Genomic DNA, 8,394 nt, shown 5'->3' on the forward strand with positions numbered 1-8,394 from the left:
ACTCTTCCACAAGACTATCCAGAGTTCTCTCTGTTTGGGTGTGGGTCGCTGCATCTGTTTCAGTCAGCTGCTGGATTGAGCCTCTCAGAGGGCAGTTATATTAGGCTCCTATATGCAAGTATAACAGTGTCATTAATAGTGTCATGGATTGATTTTTGCCCATGGGATGGGAATCAGTTTTGGGCAGCCATTGGTCAGCCATTCCCTCAGTTTCTGCTCCATCTTTGCCAGTGCACATCTTGTAGGCAGAACACATTTTGGGTTGAAAGTTTTGTGGGTAGGTTGCTGTCCTTATTTTATTTTAATCATAGAAAAAGTTAAAATTTAGAATAAAAATATCAAGATTCAAAAGACTGTCAAGTCAGAGGACTAATATTTCTTTCATGGGATTAAGCAAAATATTCTAAAATTTCTTATTTATGAATGCTTTCCAATATTTATGAAATATCTATTCTATGTTAGATAATAAGGTTGGTGGTGAAGAATAAAAACGGACTTTTTTTCCTTGTAAAATGATTTGTTTTCATACAATACATTCTGATTAGAGTTTCATTTCCTCCTACTCCTCCCAGTTTCTTCCCATTTCCCCTCTCATCCAGATCAACAACTTGTCTGTCTCTCATTAGAAAATGAATAGGAATCTAAGGAATAATAATAAGATAAAAACAAACAAACTAGAATATGACAAGACAACCCAAACAAGAAAAAGAGCCAAGGAAAAACCACAAGAAACACATATATATGCAGAGACACACACATCTGCATACATAAGAATCCCATAAAACCCCCAAAACCAGAAGCCATACATACATAGGACAGCTAAGGAAAAAAAAAAAAAAAAAGAGCCCTGCTTTAACATTATGAGACAAAAAAACTTCCGAAGATGCTGTTGAGACCATTTTGTCCTGCCCATCTATCTACTACTGTGCATGTGGCCTACACTTAAGAGTGATTTGTTTCCCCCATGAGACTCCCTTGGAGAAAACTAAGTTTTCATTTGTAAGTGGTTATCAGCTGGAGATAGATTCTTGATTCATGTTTGACCTGTGCATGTTGCCTCGGTCTCTGAGTTCATTTGTGTGCCATCCTTGTTTTGTTCAGAAGGCCTTGATTCCTTGGTGTTCCTCATCCATTTTGATGCTTACACTCTGCCTTTTTTTTAACACAGAGTTCCCTGAGCCATAATGGAAGAGATCTGAGGGATGCATCCCATTTAAGGCTGAGTGTTCCAGTGTCTCTCAGTCATTGCATATTGTCTAGCTGTTGGTCTTTATTTGTTCTCATCTACTGCAGGAGGAAGCTTCTTTCATGATTGCTAAGCAAGGCACTAGTCTATGAGTATAGCAGGATGTCATTAGGAATCTTTTAATTGTTATGTTCCTTTAGCAGAGAAATAGCATTTGGTTTTTCCCTTGATCTCTGGTCTATCTTGTCTCAGGTTCTTTACCACCCAAGCAACACTTAGTATGGGTTCTATCTCCTGGAGTAGGCCTTAAATCAAATGAGATATTGGTTGGTTACTCCCACAAACTTTGTGCCTCTATTGTGCCAGGATATCTGATGAGCAGGTTACTCTAATAAACTTAAAGATTTGTAACTGGGCTAATATTTACCTTTCCCCTTTGGTAGTATGTAGAGTGCCTTCCATTGCCATTAATAGTCTGTTAGGCTAAAGGTGATAGATAGTCAGCAACATGACTTCTCTGTGTTCAGTGAGTTGTATGGGTGTTGTCTTCAATCATAGGGCTTTACCATCACTTTGTGGAGCACTACCAACAGTCTTGACAATTTTCTGGATTATTTTGGAGTTTCCATGAAACCACTTTGGTCAAGAACTCCATTACATATAACCCATTTTAAGTATTAGAAGCTTCATTTGGAAATGAGAGATTTCAGGTTGGGGGTCTGTCTCCCCTGCTAATAGGCAAATTTCATTTATATTTTCTTTATATTTGTATATGTTATAGGAAGCTTCTACTATATTATGTTCCACATGACCCTTCAAATGGCCCTTAGTTTTAGCTGTTCTTCCCTGTTTGATCCTCCCTTCCTAGTCTCCACCCCATTCCATCTATAACTATTCTATTCCACTATCTCTCCATTGGGTAAAAGATCCACCCTTTTCTTATTAAATTCATTCATTCATTCATTGATGGATATCACAGTTGTTTTCAATTTCTATTATAGAAAACATAGGTGAATGAGTGTGTCTGTGGTATGGTGCACCCAAGAGTGGTATAGCTGTGTCCAGTTTGACTAGCACCATTTGTTGAAGGTCTTTCCTCCAGTGTACATTTCTGGCTTCTTTGTTAAAAATAAGATGTTCATAGGAGTGCAGATTAACTTCTGAGTCTTCACTTCTGTTCAATTGATCAATGTGTCTGTTACTGTGACAGTACCATGCTGTTTTTAATACTATAGCTCTGTAGTACAATTTAAGATGGGGAATACTTCCAGCAGTTCTTGTGTCATTCAGGAGTGGTTCTTTTCTATTCTCTCTCTCTCTCTCTCTCTCTCTCTCTCTCTCTCTCTCTCTCTCTCTCTCTATCTCTATCTCTCTCTCTCTCTCTGTGTGTGTGTGTGTGTGTTTCCATAAAAAGCTGAAAATTATCTTTTGAATTTTGTGAATAATTATGTTGATATTTTGATTCAAGTTGCATGGAATCTTCAGATTGTTTTTGGTAGAGTTTCCATTTTTAGTATATTAATTCTACCAAACCAATATGATGGAAGATCTTTTCATTTTCTGATGTCTTAATCAATATATTTCTTCCATGTCTTCAAGTTTTTATTATACAATTATTTCACTTACTTGGTTAGAGTGATGCCAAAGTATTTTTATATTATATGAAGCTATTGTAAAATATGTCGTTTCCTTGATTTCTTTCTCACAGCTCAGGGGTTTAAAACAGATAAAAGAATTTTTTCAGAACAGTATAATGGAAACTTAGCAAAATAGAATCATAGAAAGAGAAAAGGCAATCAACTTGGGGTATTATTGAAAACTTAAGTTCAATTTTAAAAGGGAAAACTAAGATCTAAAAGAATGGAAAAAATGATATTTTGATGGAAAGAAGCTAAGGGCTTTGAAAATGTATAATATTTCAAGATCCCAAACCAGTGCATTCCCACTAGACAGAATGAAGAGCGACTATTGCTGAGTGATACACAGATCTCTAAAGTTAAAACATCCTCAAACAAAATAGGCCCCTAGGAAATATTTTTAAATGAACAAGTTAATGAACAGTCTGTGTCAAAACATCAAGGCATGTTGAACTAGAGTTTGAACTGATATTGATGATGAGAGGCTTTTGAGTTATTGCAAACTTAGTGACATGATGACATTTATGTTTTAAAAAGTTACTCTATTAGCAGTGGGGCAGATACAGAAGGAACAGGCTGAAAATAGGTAAGAAAAACTGGAGTGAACTCAAACATTAAGGAGGGAAGAATGAACTGTAGTGTTTTATTTAATATTTGGTGTCTGTTTACTATGAAGATTCAGTGAGAATGATTAATATGGATTAGGAAATTTTGAGAGAAATAAATCAAAATTTCATGATAGGAGAATGAGCTGTCAAGATAAAAATATAATTCCTTGAGGCCTTTGAAACCCAGCTAAAGTTAAAGGATACAGATATATGATAATATCGATAAACATGGATGGCTTTCTCCAGTGAGGTATTACAGATCAGATCAAAGAACAGAGTTTAAACAGCTGAATTCTTCCAGTGTTTTAGTTCTGGAGTGCATGTCAAATATAAGGGAATTGCTCCCATTTCTCTGCTTCCTTTTATAGTAAAACTCTTTGAATAAATCATCTATCCTTACTGTTTCCCTTTATTTTATTCAAATATTTCTGAAAACCTTCTTTAATGAAGGTTTTGCCTTTATCTATCCACAAAATAGCTCTTATCAAAAACTACCATATTGCTAGGCCTAATTATAAATTTTCAGTTCTCAAATCTCCTGACAAATTGGCAGCCTTTAATGCATGAGTTAAATCCCTCCTTGGGAAAAAGAAGCCTTCCTTCCTGTGATTTCTCCGTAGTCCCTACCACTGTGTTTTTCTTTGCTTTTCTAGCATCTGTTTATAACATGATTCTTTGAATTTTGCAAAATACTAAGAAATGGTCCCTGGACACTTCTTTTCTGTCTATATTTGTTGTATTACAAATTTCAACTAGTTTAGGGGCCTTAAAAATAACGTCCGCTTGTGAGCCTCAAATTAATACCTCATGCATACTCTTCTCTGAATTTTAAATTTTAAATGTTGTTTAAATATTAATATCTTCACTTTGATATCTATAATTTATATCTTTAAAATAAAATGTCTTAAGTAACTCTAAAACCTCTGTTTATTTTATAAAGCCTTAAGTTCCTGCTTCTTCCACGATATTTTTTAAGATTTATTTATTTATTATGTATACAGTGTTCTGCCTGCAGGTATGCATGCCTGCAAGTCAGAAAAGGGCATCAGATCTCATTACCTCATGGCGATTGTGATCCACCATGTGGCTGGAAATTGAACTCAGGACCTTTGGAAGAGCAGTCAGTGCTCTTAAACCCTGAGATATCACTCCAGCTTCCATTATTTTTTTATTTAAAATTTTCATACAATGTAACTTGATCGTGGCAATTATGTTCTCTTTTTAAACGCATTTATGTGTGTGTATCGAGACAAGGTGGGATTGCATATATGTGGAGGTGTTGAGGTGTGGTCTGTTGCTATGTATTGTAATTCTAAATTCTGTACCAGAATTCTCACATATACAAGCTTGTGTTATGCAAACATTGTTTATTGATTTAAAACTATTGGTTAAATAAAATTGGTTAAAGCAAATTACTGGAGGGATTAGAGGTAGGTGGGTTTTAAGTTACCTGGTTGTGTGTGGATAAGAAAGAGGAGTGAGACGAGAGCATGAGGAGAAGGAGGAAGAATGAGAGTAGAGGAAGAAGCTGCCATGAGGGAAGATGGACCATGAGTATGTATCCAGGAGAAACAGCGAGTATCCCGGGTACACCACTGGGGAGGTAGCCAGGCCAGCAGTTAGAAAAGTAGATTAAAGGTTAGCCTTCAGTAATTGTCAAAGCCAAATAAAATAGCCATAGTCTGAGTCTCATTTATTTGTAAGCTATCGGGGATAAGATTAAATTGTTCTACTACAGGAGGCAAGGGGATAATTTACAGGACTTGATTCTCTTCCCATCATATGAGTTCTGGAATAAGGCTCTGGTCCTCAGACCTCATAGCAGGTGCTTTACCCTCTGAGCCTTCTCACCAGCCTGGTGATTCTGTTACTTTTATTGCAGACTAAAAATTTCAGTATTATTCTTACCTACTTTTTTCTTACTCTTCAAATCACATTCTGTCTTCTCTCTTGTCTCTCTCTACCTCTGTGTATCTCTCTGTATCTCTCTGTCTCTCTCTGTATCTTTATCTCTCTCTGTATCTCTCTCTGTAACTCTCTCTGTCTCTCTCTCTGGCACTCTTTTCCTCTCTCTCTCTCTCTCTCTCTCTCTCTCTCTCTGTCTCTCTCTCTCTCTTTCTTTCTTCTCTCTCTATCCATTTCTTCCCCTCTTTATTTTCCTCCATTCCCATCCTCAACTCTGTTATTCCTATCCACTATTCCTCCATCACTCCCTTGTGTCTTTCTTCTTCTCCCTCTCCTTACTTTCTATGTACAATGAAGTTCATAGTTACCTGCTGCATTAGGGCATCATATCTTTGAAACCATCTCTTAACCATATTCTCCTTTACTTACCCCCATCCTTTCCACTGTCTGAACAACCTATCTAAACTCTCATTTCAACACCTTTGACCTATCTGTTCCTTTTGCTGAAACACCATCCTCACAGAATACTAAATAATTCTTCCCAAATGGTGTTTCCATGCAGAGGTTTTGTCTTCCATGTGCCTCAGTGACTTCAAAATTTCTCAATCAGAAAATTGGAGAAAATGAGATTTAAAAAATAAAACCTTCTATCACAAATAGTCAACCTAAGCACATTGCTACAAAAGTAGGAAATACTGACTTATGAGGTTGAAGGTTAATGACAACATTTCCTGGAACAGGATAAGTCTATATAGGAGAAAAAACAGTGGCATAATTGAGTCATTCCTTCTAGCAATTCTTGTCATTTTAAGATTTTATGTTGGGGAATTTTTATCTGCTGCTCATGTATACATGTATTCATGATATAATTCATGAATAGAAAACTATTCTATATATTCATGAATAGGGAAACTATTTCAAAGATTTCTGCACAAACATATCTTATCAGTGACTCTCCTGTTAATTTTTATTGTCAACATGACATAACCTACTGGGCAGTGGTGGCGCACGCCTTTAATCCCAGCACTTGGGAGGCAGAGGCAGGCGGATTTCTGAGTTTGAGGCCAGCCTGGTCTACAGTGTGAGTTCCAGGACAGCCAAGACTACACAGAGAAACCCTGTCTTGAAATACAAAAAAAAAAAAAAAACCATGACATAACCTGGGATCACAAACCTCAGCTGAAGAGTTGCCTGGAACAGATTTTTTTGTGGGCATTTTCTTTATTAATGATTGATGGCCAGCCCACTGTGGGTGGCATTATACTCAAGAATGTGATTCTGTGTTTTATAAGAATTTGCATTGGCCAGTGAAGCAGGTAGAATAATTGCAGATCTTCAGCTCTCTCTGTATTCCTTTAAGTCCAATCCCCCAATCTTATCCTCAGCTCTATAGCAAACCACCTGCTTTATTTAGGGTTTACATTGCTATGAATATATTCCATGACAAAGGCAATTCTTGTAAAGGGCAACATTTAATTGGAACATGGCAGCATCCAGCCAGACATGGTGCTGAAGAAGGAGCTTATCTTGACCTGAAGTCAGCAAGGAAAAGTAATGACTCACAGGCAGCTAGGAGGAGGGTCTCAAAGACTACCCCACAGTGACATACTTCCTCCAACAAGCCCACACCTACCCCAACAAAGCCACACCTCCTAATAGTGCCACTCCCTGAGCCAAAGGTACTCAAACACTTTGGAACCCAAATCTATTCAAACCACTACATCACTTGCCAAGTTTTCCTTTTCCCCTCATCCCCATCTCCAATAGCTCGCACAGATATTCCCTTCCAAATGTTCTTCCCCTTACTCATTACTTTATCCCAGCCTCCAACTCTTGTAAGTATTCCCTGGGAACCTGCAGGCCACTCAGGCCTGGGGAAGAAGGGAGCCCAATTGCTGATCTTCACCTATTCCTATTCTTCCCAAAATCAATCCAATTCCCCAGTCTCATGCCCAGCTCTGTAATAGTCTACATGTTGCAGCCTCCCCCTCCAATCCCTGCAAGCAGATCTTCTCCTCCAACCCACCTCCCCACACATAATGTTATCCTAGACCCTAACTGAAGCAGGCTTTCCCTGGGAACTTGTCAGGCAAGCCCATCAGAAAAGTAAGCAGGTTGGCCAGCTTCAGATCTTTACTCTCCCTCTGCTCCTTATTCCCTAGTCTCATACTCAGCTCTGTAGCAGACTACTTGCGCAGTTTCGCTTTACTTTCTGCCTCCATCCTCAGGGAACTAAGCAGATCCTGGATGTCAAATTAACTCACCAAAATGAGTAGTCCTACTATATACAAATGACAAACTGACTGAGAAAGAAATCAGGGAAACAACACTTTTCACAAAAGCCTCAAATAATAGAAAATATATTTGAGTAACTCTAACCAAGCAGATAAGAGAATTGTATGACAAAAAACGGTGACAATGGGTGACTGTGAGCAAAATAAAATAATCTATAATGTATATAAAACACATTTTGTGTGGTAATAAAAAAACAACTTTTTCCTGTGATCCATGGAATTCATCTGGTATGTTAGGTTTGATAATATATAAAATTGCACTTATTTTACTCAAGCCTGTTATAAGACAAAACTGCTAATATACAAAGAATTAGCTATATTCTTTTGTAACATCTCTTTAACTGCATTGCCCAAGAACGAAGTCACAAGACACTCTAGAAAATCTACATGCTTATTGCATAATAATTACTCACGATGATTCTAAAATAAGGTGCATTTGCAAAGGTAGAAATCACATTTAGACATACATTTCTGACAGCTATAGGACAATAAGGTAGCCTAAATAAATCAGACATTTTTCAAGACCAAGCATTTCCAGGAGGTGGCAGTATAAGGCAGGCCTGAATTTAAGAAGACATGAAAATTGGAATCTTCATTACATAATATTTTTAATACAGGATCATGCCATTAACTAAAACCTGTATAAAAATAATACACACTGGTATGATGATATCATATAGGTAACAATATGAACTTTTTCCAGGCCTGACCACATAGCACCTAAAGGAGATAGTAAGATTAAATATACCTTGAACCTTTTGCTC

The sequence above is a fragment of the Arvicanthis niloticus genome, chromosome X, assembly GCF_011762505.2.
Source record: "Arvicanthis niloticus isolate mArvNil1 chromosome X, mArvNil1.pat.X, whole genome shotgun sequence".
Taxonomy (NCBI): Eukaryota; Metazoa; Chordata; class Mammalia; order Rodentia; family Muridae; genus Arvicanthis; species Arvicanthis niloticus.